This window comes from Carlito syrichta, unplaced genomic scaffold (genome assembly GCF_000164805.1).
Source record: "Carlito syrichta isolate Samal-C Ts95f unplaced genomic scaffold, Tarsius_syrichta-2.0.1 Scaffold301283, whole genome shotgun sequence".
Lineage (NCBI taxonomy): Eukaryota > Metazoa > Chordata > Mammalia > Primates > Tarsiidae > Carlito > Carlito syrichta.
In genome coordinates this window covers 105684-125232 of record NW_007245379.1, presented here as the reverse complement: position 1 = coordinate 125232, position 19549 = coordinate 105684, and the positions used below count along the sequence as shown (strand labels likewise).

The 19549-nt window shown below is 33.8% G+C and overlaps 1 protein-coding gene across 1 annotated transcript in view; it reads left to right on the top strand.

Annotated features, from left to right (window-relative positions):
- METTL15 (methyltransferase like 15) overlaps positions 1 to 19549 on the top strand; it is a 202926-nt gene that overhangs the window by 90990 nt on the left and 92387 nt on the right. The gene's annotated exons all lie outside the window — the stretch shown is intronic.

The window sequence follows — 19549 nt, the reverse complement described above, 5'->3', positions numbered from 1 at the left end:
GGTAGAAAGTTAGATTATTCATCTAGAATAGCCTTTTGCAATGTTTTTCAGGTCCCAAACTAGTTACAAATCTAATGAATGTAATGAACTTTCCCAACAAAATAGTAAATAAATATACATAAACTCTTGTTTGCAAGATGACAGTATTTATGGAACCCATGAAGCCCACCATTTGACCCCAGACTATTTCTTTTTTTCTAAGAACAATATGAAAATGCAGTTTAATGACGTACTAATTTTTAATATTTTAAATCTTCCTCTGTCTTCTGCCATGTACCTTATATGTACTTTCTTTAAGAAGATCTTGTACTAGCACATTCATGTTTGAGAAACATTGAACTCATGTGAGTTCACCTGAACTTATTATACACTTGTCCTTTGGTTTCTGAAGTTGGTACCAAAGTCCACATATGCACAAGTCCCTTATATAAAATGCTGTAAAATTTGCATGTAACCTCTATACATCCTCTTCTATACCTTAAATCATCTCTAGATTACTTATAATACCTACTACAATGTAAATATTATATAAACAGTTGATATACTTTATTGTTTAGTGAATAATGACAAGAAAAAAGTCTGTACATGTTCAGCACAGACATGCTTATTCATTTTTTTCCTGAATATTTTTGATCTGCAGTTGGTTGAATCCATGGATGTGGAACCCACAGATAAGGAGGGCCTACAATTTCACTGTCATAGAATTACTGAATTTTCTTATATATTATTATCTTAAAAGTAAGGCGATGTTCCCAATCTAATTGTTTTAATGTCACATTCCCTCAAACCCTCTACTTTCTGAAAGAGAGCTTAAAGTTTACCAGTATGACCAGGTGTAATTTTTTTAATCTAACAAGAACCATCAGGTTCTATTTTTTTTTCCCCATTTGCAGATGTGGAAACTATTATCAAGACATATGCAATGATTTTCTAAAAGCCATACATGACTTTATAGGGACAGACCTGGTACATATCGGGGGGGACCCAATAAAACTCATAATTATATTTCGGAGGGTGAGGCCCTTGTAGTACAGGCTTCCCCAGCTAGGTAAGTTTTCTAGGAAACCATCAGCATCAGTGTACTAACTAGTATTCTTGTGAGAGCCTAGGGATTCAAGACCAGCCTGGTCAACATAGCTAGGCCTGTTCTCCATTTAAAAAAAAAAAAAAGCCGGGTGTGGTGATGCTAGGATATCTAATTGACACATCATTTAATTAAAAGAATAATACTTATGGCCTAATGAAGTTTATTTCAGGAAGACAGGGAAGTTTCCATATCAAGCGGTCAATGATAGGTTGATAAGCATGACAATAATCAGTTAATTATTGTTATTACACTCTCTAAGTTAAACATAGGGAAACTACTTAAATGTAAAATATCCTCTTACCCAAGGGCAAGCAGCAATTATTTTTCTAAAACATGAAATACTATAACTATTTAAAACAAAATCAGGATATAAATAGGATTTAACTTCTATAACTATTATTACTCAATATCTTTGGAAGGTCTGACAAATGTAATTAAGAAACTAAAAGGTTTAAAGTATTATTTGTTATAATGATTTGACTGAATAGTCAAAAACCCAAAATATTTGTAAAATTAATAAGGTGATATGATAAGATAGTTAAATAGAAATTTAAAAATCTGTTCAAATAGAAGAACTGTAGGAGTGGAAAGAAAATGATACTTTTCCTCTTCATCATGAGGGTCACAGCTGACATCCCTTTAACAAAAACAGGTTGAACAAGAGAAAAGCATAACAAATCTATTTGATCATAGTTTTATGTGACACAGGAGTCATCAGAATGAAGCCCCAAAGAGACAGGGAAAATTATTCATTTTCATGCTTAAGTTCAGTGATAGTGCTCAGCCACTTCAAAAAGGGTACAATCTAATGCTAGCAGAGTGAGTGTGGAAACTCAAGAAGGCCTCTCTGTACAGTGTTCCTTCCTCCTGGGTATGGTGTAAGACCTTTCTGGAATGGGGGTCTTAATTTCTCTATGGCCAGCTGTTACACAGAAAGAAGGTATGTTTGTTGGGGGAGAAGTTGAATATTCTTTTTAGACTTTATGGCTAGCATTGGGAAAAAGGATTTCTGTTTTCTATGCCCACCTTGGAGAAGAGAGATATTCGTTTCTGTGGCTTGCTTCCTGAAAAAATGAAGGGCAAGAGACAGGAGGGCAAGAAAAGATCAAAAAGAGGCTTTGCTTCTGGAGCTGAAACTTAAGTCTTCACTTTGGGGTATCATTTTGTAAACCCAACAGTACCTGGAGAGGGGAATTAGAAAAAAACATTCAATTCAATAAAGCACCTAATACTAAATAAAATACTTAGCAATAAATTTAACAAAAAGCACAATCCAAATTAAAAAATATATATAATTTTATTGAAGGACATACATAAATATCTGAATAAAATGGAAAACATACTTGTTTTGAGTTAGAAAGGAATTGATATTATTGAAAAAAATCAGTTTTCCCAACATTCATATATATTTAACTTCTAGAAAACATCTTATTTGATGTCACCTTCTATGACTATATCAGTGTGAACGCACCCAATCTTGTGTGATTTCACCTTAATTGGTATTTATTTGTATTACATTTGGATAATGTGATCTTAAGTTTATATCAGGGGAAAGAGTGTTGACTTTTTTTGAATACAAAAAGAAAATGAGAGGAAACTTGCCTTACCAGATGCCAGAGTGTGCTATAAAAGTACTATAATGAAATCAATATAATATTGGCATGAGTTTAAGCAAGTAAATTAGTAGAAGAGAATCTAAAAATGGATTCTGCTAAATAAAATGGCATAATGGAATATAAAATATTTTGATTCATTAAGAAAATAGTGCATTATAAGTGGCATTGATACAATGCCTTTTACTTGAAAATAAAATAGACCACTTATTAAAACTGGATTGAAAAATAACTTCCAGATGGAGTAAAAATTTTAAAATAAAAGTTCTGTAAGAAAATTGGAGAGACTGCATACACAATCTAGGGTTAAGAAACTTCTTAGTCATAAATCTATAAGATAAATAATAGAAATATCTCATTCTATAAATTAAAAAAAATATATGGCATGACTAATTTAGTAATCTTCAAACAGTTAATTTTGAAAAGAAATATTAGTAATATAAAACATAGGGAAAGGACTGATATCTATTATAGAGGAAGAGTTTTTACAAACTGGTAAGACAGCAACAATTTATATAGAAGGGTGATTTATAGATTACACTGTGAAAAGATGTTCCCACTCAGTAGCATTAATGAGGGAAATAATAATGGTATAGTATACTGGAAAATATAATTTTGCTACTGAAGGTATGGAGAAAAAGTTACTTTTATCTAATTTAGGTAGATGTCTTTTAATATAAAAATACATAATCTGCTTAGAATCTATCTGATCTAAATAAAAGAATCAATATCTAAGGAGACATATTTTTATACTTATTACAAATTTCATACATACATTGTTTATAATATAATCACAGAGAACTTGAAAAATTAAGCATTAAGGTGGAGGGAGGTTCAGGAAAAGGGAAAACAACCATTAAAAAAAAGACAGACCCAGAGACTAAATGATCTGCATATTTATACAAAATAGAAAACTCAAAGTGATGCTATACGTTATATATGTAGTACTCTTGTATGTAGTAATGCTATATGTTACATATGTATATATGTAGTACTCTTATATGTAGTAATAAATTAAAAGTACGCATGAGGGAAAACACACACAAATTTGGACTCAGAATTATTTCTGGGGATAATGTATAGTTGGATAGTTGGTTGAATGGCTGTAGATTAGATTGATTATCTTCTTTAAAATATATAATTGCAACTGGTAGTAAAACATAATAAAACATTTTGTCATTTTAATGTGAATATCTTTTGAGGCAATATAGTAATTTTTCCTTTTTATTTATTAATTGTGCTACTATTGTAAAAGAAGAGTTTAAGCATCTCTCGAAAAAGCTCATGTTTTTACTCTGTCAAAATGAAGTCAGAAATAGAAACTAACATTTTTATAGAAAACTAAGCAATTTATGGGAAACCTGAGTTGTACTCTGAATCGTTTTAGCACTTTCAGGAAAGATGACATGTAAAATCACCTATTTGAAATCTGAAACTTCTCCATTGCCTCTGATACCTGTATAAGGGGAAACATATTTAAGTTGGAGCAGTGGGGTATTGGATGATTTTTATTGCAGTAGAAGGTGGATGGTGGAAGAAAACTTCAAAAATAAAAATTTTCGTCCACATTTGGGAACCATATAAAGCTCTGTATAAGTCTACAGATATGGACATATATAAAGAAGAAAATAAAAATCAAAATGGATTTTATTGTTTAACTATAATTTTAAGCAGATTAGAAAAATGTAATAATCTGTTATTGCCAACATTTTATAAAACTAGATATGCTCGGTGGGGTAACTTTATAGTAGACAGAAATATATAAAGAAAACTATAAACTCATCCATAAATATACTACCTTAGATAATCAGGATTAATGATTTTGTATATTTCATTACGTTTTTTTAATTATCAGTATTTCATTTCATATATATATATATATATATATATATATATTTTTTTTTTTTTTTTTTTTTAAGTAGAGAGAGATTTATTAGGCAGAAGAGGCAGTACACTCCAGAGAATTAGTGGCAGGCTCAAGGGCAAGAGTGACTTCTATTCATTATATTGTACACATTATTTCTTCTTTGAACTCTTAGATTCTTTTGCTTTTTGTATTTCTAAAATGTTAGAATGTCTTGGCAAAATTTTTAAAAATCATTTTGATCAATTGTATTTAATACATAATTACACTATAAAGAATTGGCATCATTATTCCACATCCCCATCCAGAAGCCTGATATACCTCTTTCCATTTTTTCTATGTTTTGTGTTTCTTAGTAACATTTTTCTTCTTAATTAAAATTATAAAATGCAAAAAAGCACTTGGAAAAAAATTAAAATAGTTAATGGTATCACCACTATGTTAACAGTTCCAAATATTTTCTTCTAATTACTTTGATTATGTAATGTATGCATGTGTATATGCATTTTTCAAAATTGATTCTACTTATACATTATCAGCACATTTCTATTTCATTGAGTTACTTTTAGACACATGAATTTATTGGTTGTGGAATATTTTTATCATATTGTTACAATAATTTGCTAGAATTCAAATCCTTATCCTCTTCAAATTTTTCTTTGCTGTATTATTTTTAGATGGACTTTTAATAAACACCAAGTACCAGATGTACTCTGAGTAAACAAATCTGAGTATGTTTTCTATAAAATGGATATATATAGAGATATTCTTGCTCTTTCTGTGTTACCTTGTTTTATATTTTCTATTTTAAAAAATTTATATTTTGTTTCTATTTAATTGAAATTAATTTCATATGTTCATTGTATATGTATATAGACTTTGATTTTACATTTTCATTAGTGATTTTGATGACATGCCTTTTATTTTTTAATTTGCTAGTCTTTGACTGTAGTTTTTTTTTTTTTTTTTTTGGAGATGGGATCACACTTTGTCGCCTAGGCCAGAATGCAATGGTATAATCGTGGCTCATGGCAGCCTCGACCTCCTGGGCTCTAGTGCTCTTTCTCTCTCAGCTTCCTGAGTAGCTAAGACTACAGGTGCATGCCACCATGCCCAGCTAATATTTTGATTTCCTATAAAGAAAATGGCTTATTATGTTGTCCCAGACTAATCTAGAACTCCTGGGCTCAAGTAACCCTCCTGCTTTGGCCTCTGAAAGTGCTGAGATTATAGGCATGTGCCACTGCACCTGGCCTGACTTTAGTATTTTTTTAAAGATAAAAAGTATTTAAATATTTTTTATTATAAGAATGCAGAGTAAAATAATATATATTGATTGACTCCCATGTAATATGAAAAATTAATGGTATTCTATTTGTATCTTTTCTTCTTTCACCCTACTTCTTGGCTTTTTAAGTATGATCTTGGGTTTTAAACATTTATATCTACTCTTATGGATTATTAGTTAGCATTGGCATTTTTTGGCAGTATTTTCTAAAATAATTCTTTGTACTTAGTTTCTTTTCATTTATTTCAGTGCATTCCGCTAGTCTTTTTTAAATGTGTTGTCTCATTTTGAGTTCATCGTATAGACTCATGTCTCAGTCAATTGATTACATCTTTCAGAAGTTTTTCTGTAAATATGAAGAAGAGCAGTATCTGAGTTTTTGTATACCTGAAGAGACACTGCTTCTCATCCTCTCTTACATGGGCAACAGCTTGATGGATTATGTAATTTTGGAAATTTTGTAGATATCCTTTCTCTTCTTCTGGATTGTAGTATTGTGAAGAAATCTGAGGTCAACCTGGGATTTTTCCTTTCTTTCTCTCTTTTCTTTTCTTTTTAAAATAATCTGTTTTTCACTTTTTTCAGCACCAGGTTGGATACTTATTAGATGTTTGTCTTTGAAAATTTTTGATATTCATAATTTCACTAAGAAATATTACCGATTGGTCATGCTTTGCTAAATTTGTGTACTTTGCACAATTTTTGGCCTATGGACTAAGTCTTTCCTCTACAAAGGAGAATTTTTGTTTCAGTTACTCCCCCTTCACCCTCATTTCTGTTTTCTAATCTATGAGCACTCATTATTTGTCGGTTATATTTGTATTATCTGTCCTTCATGTCTTTTTTTTCCCTCTTAGTGTTTTCAGCTATTTTCACTTTATTTCTGTATTCTGGGTAACCTCTTTAAGGATATTTGTGTTACAGATTTTTTTTTCTACAATGCTAATTATGATTTCTACTGCCGCTTGTTCAAGTTTTAATTCAGCAACTAGAATTTATCTTTCCTTGTAATCTTTATTTAATTTGTTGGCCTTCTCCCTTCTTCCAATTATTTTTATTTCTTTTCATAGCTCAATTTTATGTTTTGTTTCATAGTCAGCAGAGTATACACATCAGGAAATAGACCCTTCCTAAAATGTATGGAATCCAAAATATGTGCACTATAAATTGTTCTGTCTTTTGTAACAAACTGTTTTCAAAAGAATTTTCCTCTCTTTCTTGAGTATAAAGTTATTTTTCTTTTCTCTTACAGAATTTTTTCATAGCCCCTTCTTGACTGTATTTTTATGTGTAGTACCTACTATTTGGATAGATTTCTCTTTATCTGCTCATTGTTAACTCATGTGAGGCTGAAATTTTCAGATTTTAAGCTAGAAAATGACTTGAGGTACAGTCTCTTATTGCAAAATTTTTAGCAGTCTGTAATCCTTTTCTAGGATCTGCCAAAAGAAGGAAGTTTCCTTCATTTTCCTATCTTACTGGAAAGCACAACTCATAAAAAATCCTCCTCTTATAAAGTATTACTTCTGTGGCACCACCAGCTTTTCCATGCTACAGATGCTTCACATCCCAGAGCATGATCTGACTGTACCTACCATGCATTTCTGCCCTTGGTGTTGTTGCATGATATGAATTGTAATCAATAAATGGAGGTTGTATTGGTGGCTGGGTATGGAAAGATGGTGGAGTAAAATGGCCTTAGCAGCCTCAGCGTATTCCTGTCTACACAGCTTGAGCGATTCCTTCAGGTGCTTTCCTGTATCTCTGAGACAATGGGTGTGAATGAACCTTTTCCCTAACTGGCTCCACTGCTTGAATCAGGCTCCAGACTTATATTTGGCAAGAAGAGGTATTATTTCTGTACTCTGCCACAGCTTTGAGAACCCTTTTTAGTGATTTGTACTATTTGAACTTCCATTGTTTTGTTTGTTTTCAGAGACAATTAAAGAGGTGTTATTAGCTGGCTTCCATGTTTTTGCTCCATGATCATTTAATTGAAGTTATGAAAATATGTATCCATATTGTACCTAACAAAATTACCCACATGATCTGTATTGTCTATTCTCTAGCACTTGAAATTTGACATTTACCTTCTCTTCCTTTTAACCCTCCATTTGTTATTTTTGGTGAAATTCACATAGGAAGCCAGTGCAAAGGCAAGTCTAGAATTCATGGTGTCAAGTTTGCTGCTTGTGTTCTTTCTACTCCACTACAGTATTATTCTAGAAGCAGTTTAGTCATATTCTCTAACGGAACCAGGACTGAAACCTGAATATTTTGACCCCAGGACCAGTGTAAAAGTCATATAAAAGAATACACTATCTTCAACAACCCTGTCTTCCTAAAATTTAGACTGCCAGGGTAAAATATGAGACACAACTGTTACCAATATTTCTAACCATAGGAGGCCAGTTCTGATATGCACTGTCAAAGTGAGAGAATTTTCACAAATGTAAATAAACATGAAAAAAGACAACTTAGAATAATTAACTAGATCATTTTGAGCTACTGATGATGGTTTGTCACCTTTTTATTATTTTTGGTAACACGGACATTACCAAAACAGGATGCCGTATTTTGAATGTTATTAAGTATAACTTTTGCCCAGTTGCTTGTTTGCAAATATTAAACTTGACTCTGATTTACTAAACATAGTTTTAGAGCTTGAGACATATATATATGAACATGTTTTGTAATAGTTAATTTTCCAGTAATCCGCTAGTTCTGGGGGTTCTAGAGGGATTAAGACATTTAATTTATGTCTTCAAAGAGCTTATAATGTAAGTAGAAAAAGATAGGAAACTAATCAGGCTCTGAACAAGTAGAGATCCAATAAAGATGCATATCAGAATTGGCCTCCTATGGTTAGCAAGATTGGTAACAGCTGTGTCTCGTATTTACTGTCAGTCTAAATTTTAGGTAGACAGGGCTGTTGAAGATAGCATATTCTTTTACATGACTTTTACACTGGTCCTGGGATCAAAATGTCCAGGTTTCAGTTCTGGTTCTGTTAGAGAATATGACTCAATTGCTTCTAGAATAAATATTGTAGTGGAGTAGAAAGAACACAAGCAGCAAACTAATATAATCTATTACATCTGGGAGGATTTCAGGGTATGTGAATGTAAACCAGAACCTGAAAGATGAGTGATTGTTAGCTAAGTGAGGGAAGTAGGAATGGTAGGGCAAGATCGGGCAGTGTAGTAGTCAGAATAGAATAGCCAGAGATCTTTATTGGACTGAGAGCGGCGTATGGAAGGCACAGTAATGGGTGATAGAAAGGGAGAAAAGAAGTGGTTAGATCCTTGTTAAGGATTTTGTGCTTAATCTTGAGAGCAATGGGAAGGTACCAAAGTTTTTGAAACAGGGAACTGACATGATAGTATTTGTATTTTTAAGAAAATCTTCTGCCTACTTGTGTGAAGAATGGGTAGGAAAAGGGCAAAATTGGAAAGAATTCAGTGAGACCTATTAGAAGGCTAGGAATTGCTAGCCTGTATGAAAGCTAATGGTGGTTGCCTCAATTTTCTTTTCCTGATCATAGTGTTAGAAATTTTACTTTATGGCCAGGAGCAGTGGCTCATACCTGGAATTCCAACGATTTGGGAGATCAAGTTGAGAGGATCACTCAAAGTCAGGAGTTCAGGAACAACTTGGGCAATATAGCCAGACCCCTATGTCTAAGAAAAAAGATGAAAATGTATCCAGGTATGGTGGTGTACTCCTGTAATCCTAGCTATTTGGAAGGCTGAGGTGAAGGGATCGCTTAAGCCCAGTAGTTTGAGGCTGCAGTGAGCCATGGTGCGCCACTGCACTCCAGCCTGTGGGTCAGAGCAAGACCCATCTCAAAAAAAAAAAGAAAGAAAAGAAATTCTACTTTGCTTTAATGATCTCTTAATGGTGCTCTAAAAGATTAAAACAATTTATTCCATGGTAAAGTATGTTCCATGATTACAGATAAAATTGAAGTTAATATTGTAATGCTAAATTGTGTAAGACCCTTCAAAAAACTCCCATTCAACTGACTTGGCCAGTATAAGAAAGGAGACAGGAAAAAAGTTCAGACCTACCATGTTCTCAAGTCCTGCAGAGTACTTGTACTCTCACAGAAGACTTCTCAGTATTTGTCTTTCCCTCAAATCCCCCCTTTGTGTGTTATCAGTATTGGGTCTTTTGCTTCTACCTCAAGTCTTAACAGTTTTTATATTTGACTGCTTTTTGTTCTTTACTGTGGAACTCTGGAGTCAGACTGCTTTTTTTTCTTAATTCCAGCTTTGCCATTTACTTACTCCAAAACCTTGAATAAGTTACTTAATTGCTCTGTTCCTCAGTTTCCCTGTCTTTAAAATGGAGACCATAATGGTATCTGCTTTCTAGAAATGTTAGAATTAGACTTAGAATACTGTCTAGCATATCCTTTTATTGAGTCCTCAAATCATTTTATTAGGTTTTGATCAGCATTTTATGTAATGGAATGGACTAGAATAAGAATGTCATAGTGTATCACGTGAAGTTAGGCATTGTTCTAATGAAACAGTTTTATGTATACATATATACATATTCACACATATGTATTGGAACTTTTTATGTATGTGGGATTAACCATTAAACCATATTTTTGACTATGTATCTTGATCAAATTTTTTTTAAAACCACCTTCCTATATTGCTACATTTCACATATTTGTTCAAGTTGTATGTTGAATGTTCATTGAAGACAAAAACTACATCTAATATGTGTCCATGTCCCCAGACCCTAGCTCTAAGCTTAGAATATATATGGAAGTTAGCTAATGTTTATGGTTTAAACAAAATAGAAACCAACGGGACTGACAAGAGAAACTTTCCAGGATTCTGTCGCCTGGAAACCCTAATTTGCCTAAAGGATGAGAGCCCTCTGAAAACTGCCACCCCTTAACCTGTACTCTGCCTGTCTTACAATAAATGAGGTAGAATGTAAAATATAGGCACTTGCTTGATGAGTGGAGTAGTTTCCAAATAAGTATATCTGTACTCCAAACATTTACGGTATATGATACAGAAAGTTATTAACTTTGCTCCTGACTTGGGATTTTAACAGTAGCTTGGAAAAAGGATGGTAGACAGCCTTGGACAGTTACCATACCCCAGGTTTACCAAATGAAATGCTTTTCTCAGCTTTCTAGGTTGACACTTCTGATTTCCTGCCAGTTGTGAAAAATGTATCCATATCATATCTATCCGAAATTACCCTCATGATATGTTCTATGTTGTGTAGTTCATTTGCCCCTAGATCTTTCCTCTATCCTTGTCCACACTGATCTGTACCCCGGCAGATGACTTTTACAGATGTACGAGCAGGCTTTCTTGTCTTCTGGCTTCTTATTGGGTTCGGTGAATAGGAAGCCCTGGCAGGAGATCAGCACACAGAGCAGAGTAAGCTTGGAGTGGATGTTAGTAACAGTTGCATTCCCCTTCAAAGACCACTGTTCAAAGCCTCTCCTGCCAGATGGAGCTCTGGGTCTTTGAGATTCCAGGCACAGCCCCTCACCTTTTCCTCTGCCTCCTATGTTCAGAGCACTTCTCCATCCTTTTTTGGCTTTCCTGAACCTGTTCAGAGCTTTATAAATAATCTCTTTGTTAAACTTTCTCCAGCTACCCTGGTTGGGTATATTTTTTTTTCCCTTGGCAGAAACTTTGCAGATTCATAAGTTCTCTGAAACTTCTTTGTCTCCAGCTAGATCCTTGTCCTTAGTACTTATCTGGATTTGGCTTATTTCAAGTGTTCATTCCCCACAGGTGAGAAAGCAGTCTAGATCTTGGAATCAAACAGTCCTGGTTTGGAGTCTTACTTCTGCCTCTTTCTAGCTATGGGATTTTTAGATCTGCGACTTAACCTTTCTAAGTTTGTATTCTCATTTTAAAAATGAGGTACTCTTAATATCTACCTCATAGTGTGTTATTAAATAAGTTTATGCAATTAAATTGTTTATCATACAATTGTTTAATAAATGCTAACTACAGTTGCTTTGTTATAATAATTATTATGTAAGATAACCCATATGTATACTAATTATTTTTGTAATTAAGCTAAGAGTCTGGAAAGTTTCACTGGCGCACACCAAGATGATGATTGGCTGTTATTTCTTGTTTCTATCTGCTTGGTACCTTCACATGTCCAGATAAAGTTGTTCTAAGTTTTGGAGTCTAGGACACTGCATTCAACTTCCCTCACCTTGAAAAGTGTTCTGACATCTGCCTTTTGTTATAGATTCTCTTTCCCACTGTCAATGTAAACACTAAAGATTATGTCTCTGCAATGGTCTGAATACTAGTGTGTCCCCGCCCCAAATTTATATATATGTTGGAACCTAATACTATTTAAAAATTGGGCCTTTGGGCATGTGATTAAGTTATGAGGGTTCTACCCCTATCAGTGGGATTATTATCCTTGGAAAAGAGGTTGTAGGGAGCTACCTTGCCCTTCTGCTATGTAAGGACACAGTGAGAGGCTCTGTCTTAGGCAGAGAATAAGCCCTCACCAGATACTCCTTGATCTTGGACTTCCCAGCCTCCAGAACTGTGAGAAATAAATGTCTGTTGTTATAAATCATCCAGTCTGAGATGTCTTGTTAGAGTACCCTGAAGGCACTGAGATATCCTGCCACAATTTTAAATACTGCTGCACTGAGCCATGTCATTGTCTTCTCTTTTACCCCCAGACTTACTTTTTATGGGTTGTGAGTTTCCCACCACTTCTTGGCTTCAGACCAAAACACTAATATTTTATGAGTGTCATCAATCAATCAGAAGTCCTTTCCTATGTGTTTCCTGTCTTTGGCTCTCTCCTTCTATATTCATATGTGGCGGCTTTCTGGAAACTACTTTTTCCTCATTAAGGAAGATTGAAGCTTCTCTAGAGTTTAATTTTTAGCTACTACTTGTTCTGAAACCTGAAAATTCTAGAAGGCTTATTCTTGAGTAATCTTCATTACCTGTAGATTTCAATTTGTATGGGTTGATTAATTAGTTTATTACTGATATGAGGTGGCAGAGTCTGTGTTTATTTTAAATAAACTCAGTTTTTTGTCTTCTGACAAATGAAATTTACCTACAGATCTATATAACTAACACCTCTACATTTATTCCCAAGTATGCTTATAGATTTATTCTTAGAATATTTGGCTTAAAAGTTTATAAAACTGATTCATGGAAGTCAACATGTATATTTGTAATACAAATGATATTTATATTATGATTATGAGAAAATGAATTACCTCTTCACAAACTTGAGATAATCCATTTTTATTGCCTACGTCATTTGAACATATCCATATGGTACTGGATAAGAATAGCAGCTTGTTCAGTACAAGAATGACTATACCTAGAAAGACTTCATTTTATTTTGTCTTGGGTAAACAATACATATTTAGAGACATATTTTATTATATATGAGGAAATTTTAGCAGAGCCCTTTATGTTTAGGCTTCTGAGTTATTAAAAGAATGAAAACAATAGTTGTATCTTCTCTAACATCATAAACTAATTAAACCAAAATGAGTATGCTATAATTACATGCATAATCCTCTTGCTCCCTACATCCTCATTTTTGGTTGGTATTTAAAGTAAAACTGAGACAAACAGCTGCTAGATTGGATTATCTACTTTAGTATTTTATTCTTTTTCTCCTGAGTGAATACAGTCTAAGTTTAATGCAATCCAATGTTCATTTTAGTGCCTGCTGTGGATGGGGAAATAGACTTGGCAGGGGAAGCTCAGGAGCTCAAGATAAGGTCACTGTGCCTCAAGAGAGAGCTCATTGTCTAATATGTAGTCAAGTAAACCTGTACAAAATCAGACAGGTGAATCTTCTGGCAGGGAAAATACCAAACATTTTCTAAACCCAAACTTAAATTATTTTTGGAATGTATGTTCTTGCTTTCTCTGTTAGCATTGTTACTCATCAGGAAACTGTTTGGGGGCAGATATTAAATCACATTCTGGGATTACAGCTGGATAAAAAGATCAACATAATCCTTTCTTACCTTATCAGGAAAGACAGCTATTAAACAAGTGTTTACAGTGTCAAGACCCAGAAGAATTAGATACTAAGGATATATGCTTTTATAGTATGGAAGAACTGACTCTATAATATTTAAATAAAATACCATTACAACAAATCTTTATGAGAAGAAAGAGTACTCATTACATAGGCCATATTATAGGCATTCCATAGGACAATAAAGCATATAACAATAAGAAATAACTGATTAAGTTATCACTGATCAAAATAACTGAACTTTTCAGACCATGCTTGGTGGCTTAGCCTGCAATCCTAGCACTTTGGAAGGCCGAGGTGAGTGGATTGCCTGAGCCCGCGGGTTGGAGACTAACCCCGGGCAACTTGGTGAGACCTCGACTCTACAATAAATAAAGAAAACATTAGCCCGGTGAGGTAACACGTGTCTGTGGTTCCAGCTCTTTGGAAGGCTGAGGCGGAAGGATTGTCGGAGCCCAGCGGGTTGAAGCTGGATTTGCCATGAGCGTGCCACTGTGCTCCAGCCTGGGTGATGGAGTGAAACTCCAACTCAAAAAAATAAAAAAATTAAAAAAGTTAAAAATCGAGCTTTTCATGTAACACTTCTATAAAACAAGCTTTTTTTCCATCATAAAATTCTTACAGTTTTTCAGTGGTGAACCATAGCTTTCAGAATAAGGTTAAGCTTTTCTACTTAACACAGGAGACCATCAGGGATATCTGTTTTTCTTGATTCATCTCTTTGACTTCATACCAGTCCTTGAAATGCTAAACTGCCTTTCCATTAACTCATAATGTTGTCATACCATTCTCCACAACCACATGCTGTTTATTTACTGAGTGTTATTCACCCCACTTATTTTTCAGGACTAAGCACTATGTCCTCTGTAAAATCACCCAAACGCTCCCAGTTTGACTTAAACATTCCTCTTCTGTTCCTCATCATACTCTGGGCAACATTTATTTAAGCTCTTACACTGTTTTGTTGACTTACTTCCATATATCATATGCTCTTTAAAGTGTGACTGTGTCTCATCTGACTTTCTATCTTCAAAACTTTGTCCATCCTTGGCATGTAGTGGATATTCAATTAATACCATGTGGATGGCTGGTTAGATGATAAATAAATGGATGATGATTTTTCATTTTCTATATCAAATGTGTAGAAAGAATAGAAATTAAATGTAATGGACTGAGTTTACTTACTTTATGATTTACAATGTAAATAGAACCTTTCTCAATATCCAGATAACTCTAAAATAATGTAAGTCGTCTAGATCTAAGTTTTAGAGAAAAATACAGAGCTAACTGCAGATTCAATTTTTTATGAAATATTTTATGTAGAACTATTAGGTGATAAGGTCTGATTAGATATAATCCACCTTCCAGGGAGCTCAAAGTTCTTTCTACCAGCATTTACTATTGAGAAATTAGTTATCACTACTATTTCCACCTAGGTCCTGCACCAAGGTAACCTATGTGGGAAATATATATATTATCATTATTAAAAGATGTGTAGATACTGTACAATGAAACTTTATTTTATTTTCCAATAATGCTAGTCTTTTTTCTTTTCACTGACTCTGAAAAATTGAGTTTTAACATGTCAAGCTCCTATAGATAAAATTAATTGTTTGAAAGAAAAAAGGCAGTAGTATATGTCATTAAATTATCATGTAATAACTGAAGATATAAAGATTTATGGAATAATTTAGAAAGTACGTTTTATATTGACATTATTATTTATTTTGTGTCTTATAGCATTATTTTTCATATCATCAAATACATTCAAAGGAACATATTGTCTGCAATGTGTAGGCTTGGCGTAGGATTTTTCTACACTAAAACTTTGCAGTGATATTGGTTAATTGCTAGATTGCAGGCACCTTTCTAACCTTCTTTTTAGTGGGTGTGGAAGGGTTTATTTGTAAGAGATATTTCTACTGACAGAATTTTATCTTTTTCTCCTGGAATCTCAATAGCAATTCCCATGTTAGAGGCATCCCCAGAAAGCTCGTCAAAGGATTTCCACCCACACTCTGAATATCTAGCAGGACTTGACCCATTTTTTCCCCCTTATTAATGTAGCAGCATACACATTATGGGGAAAAATAGAATAAAAGCTAGTCTATGCTTGGAATTTCAAAAAGTTATCTACCCGTATACAAGGAATTGAAGTGGAAACCAAAATTAGTCTTTATTTCTTATTATATCCTTAATGACAATCTAAATTTTTCACATTAAGTAATCACATCTAATTTCTTGAATATGGTCTTATTTTGAGTGGCTTGAAATGTACATTTATATTCTCTTTACACAGCCATAAAGAAGGACAAAATTATGGATTTCACGGCAACTTGGATGGATTTAGAGTTTGTAATAATCAGTGATCTACCACAGAAGCAAAGACCTGAGTACCACATGTTCTCACTCATAAGCTGACCCTGAACATTTATCAAAATACTATAAGAAAGGGATTGTCAGTAGCTGGAAACTCCCAGGATGGGGGGAGCACATAACATCAATAAGGGTACCTGATCTCAAACCAGGCAAAGTGGGGACCAAGGGAGGCCCAATCTTTACCTGTACAGTGACCACTTGTATACCTAATCCTGAATTGTACCTCACATCTTTAAAATAAAAAAACTTTTTAAAGAAGTGTAAAAAAAAAAGAGAAATGTACATTTATATTCTTAAATGCAATGAATATAGGTGCCAAAAATGGAGCACATTAAAAAATTGGAGTTCTCCTTTGTACCTAATTTTTGGGCACAAAATATTTGCTGCTTAAATTATATAGATAGTAATTATTAAATGAAGACAAAACTTTTCAATAGTAATACTAATAGAATTATTTAGAAAAAAATGTGGTACATATACATGATGGAATATTATGCAGCCATGAAGAATGACAAATATATGGACCTTGCAGCAACCTGGATGGATTTGGAGTCGATCATACTCAGTGATTTGTCACAGAAACAAAGAACAGAGTTCCATATGTTCTCACTCATAAGAGGACCTTGAATAATTATAATACTATAAGAAAGCGATTGGCAGTTGCAGAAAACTGTCAGGGGAAACGGGGGTGGGACTGGCAGTTGAGGGAAACTGCTAGGGAAGGGAGGGGCATACCTCATTAACAGGGGTACCTGCATGATCAAGGTTTGTATGCCTAACCCTGAATTGTACCCCACATCTTTATAATAAAAATTAAAAGAAAAGAAAAAGGAAAAGGAAACACTGAGAAAAGGAACCCACTATTGGTGGGAGTGTAAATTGATACAACCATTATGGAAAACAGTATGGAAGTTCCTTTAAAGTTAAAAACAGAATTACCATATGATCCAGCAGTCCTACTTCTGGGTATATATCTAAAGAAATTGAAATCAGGATTGAGAAGAGAAATCTGTGCTCCCCTGTTCATTGCGGCATTTTTCATGGCAGATATGAAAACAACCTAAATGTCTGTCGACAGATGAATAAATAAAGAAAAACACACATACACACATACAATGAGATATTATCAACCTTAAAAAAAGGAAATTCTGTCATTTGAGACAACATGAATGGAATTGGTGGACATTATGATAAGTGAAATAAGAAAGAGAAATACTGCATGATCTCATGTGGATTTGTAAACTTTAAAAAAAATTTTAAATTGACAGATAAAACTGCATGTATTTATTATATACAATAAGATAATTTTTTATATACTACTTTTTAAAATAGCATGCTGTTTTGAAATATATATACATTGTGGAATGGGTAAATATAGCTAAATAACATATGCATTACTTCACAAAGTTATTTTATGATGAAAACATTTAAAATCTACTCTCTTAGGATTTCTCTTATTTTTTAATTTTTAATTTATTATTTTTTCATTTTTACTCATAGATGCAGAGAGTAGGGTGATTGTTGCCAAAGGCTGGGGGGAGAAGGAAATGGGGTGATGTTTGTCAAGGGGTACAGAGTTTCTGTTTTACAAGATGAATAAGTTCTAGAGATAAAATGTACAACTTGGTGAGGATAGTTAATAATACTGTATTGCATGCTTCAAATTTGTTAAGAAGATATTTACTTGTTAAAATAAATCTCAACACATACACAAATGTGGTAACTATATAGAGATGATAGATATGTTAATTAGCTGGAATGTGGTGATCATTTCACAATTCGTATGTATATCAAAACACCAAGTGGTATGCCTTAAATGTCTATAATTTTTATATGTCAATGATATCTTAATAAAGTTGTTAAAAATTGACAAAAAAAGAAATAATCAAAATAATTGTATGACAATCAAAAAAGTTACGTTTAAGATAGTTTTGCTCATTTATATTATTTCAGTATTAAATTTCTTTGTCCAACTAAACCATGAACTCTTTTTTATTTTCTGCCTTGTGTGGCATCCAAATAATCATGTATAGACCGTGGCTATTCCTTTTTTTTTTTTGAGTTGGAGGCTCACTCTGTCACCCATGCTGGAGTGCAGTGGCTGCTCCCAGCCACCGCAGCCTCAACCTGCTGGGCTCCGGTGATCCTTCTGCCTCAGCCTTCCAAGTAGCTGAAACTACAGGTGCGCGCTACCACGCCCAGCTAATTTTTGATTTATTGTGGAGATGAAGTCTCGCCAAGTTACCCAGGCGGGTCTCGAACCCGCGGGCTCAGGCAATTCACTCACCTCAGCCTCCCAAAGCGTGGGATTACAGGCTGAGCCTGATTTTTTTTTAACTTAAAGGAAAAAGTCTCTTTGGAATACAAGACTACTCTTAGTTTTCTCTCTTAACCTTCTGACTTTGGGCAAGTGACTCTGTGCCTTCAGTCACTTCATCTTCTTTGTGATGGGTAAGGTATAAGTAATAATATTTAATTATTTACATAAATGCTAATTGTTGTTACTGTAACAATCACTTCGTCTGCTGTTTTTAATTTGGAGTCAGTTACCCAGCAAAAATCCAAGTACAAATGTGTGAGTGGTAAGGATGACTTCTCCCTATGTAGTTATTTCATCATTTGTCTGTTCTCACTATTTTTAATTCCTTTCTTTCATTCCTTTTTAGACTCGCCTAAACAAGGTTTTCAGTCGCCCCACCCCACAACACCATCCAAATTTCTCTTGTCAAAGACTCCAGTGAAAGCCACAGGGCCAAATTCAATAGTCGGTTCTCATTATTTATCTTACATAAGCTGTTAGCGCTGTGTGACATAATTGACCACATGCTTTTTCTTCAAACTGTTTTATTTGAATTATTTGGTTTTCTTCCTCCTTGGGACTGTTCCTTCTCAAGCTCCTTTCCAGATTCTTCTCCTTTTCTTAATATTTGTTCTTCTCAGGGTTCATTCTACAGGCCCCTTTTCTATTTTCACTCATACTCTCAGTAATCTTACCTAGTCTCTTTAAAAACTCTACACATTGATGACTCCCATGATTTTTATCCTCAGCCATATACATCCAGCTGCTTAATTAACATTCCCACTTAGCTTGCTAACAGAAATCTCAGATCTAACATTTCCAAACAAAGCTCTTGATCTTTCCCTTAAAACTTGCTTTGCCCTGAGTCCAACCCATCTGTTAAGGACAATTCTGTTTTTCTCTGAGCTTGGGCAAAACAAGATAATTTTTAGAAATAAATTTTGAAATACATACTTTATCTTTTTTATATGCCAGTACAATC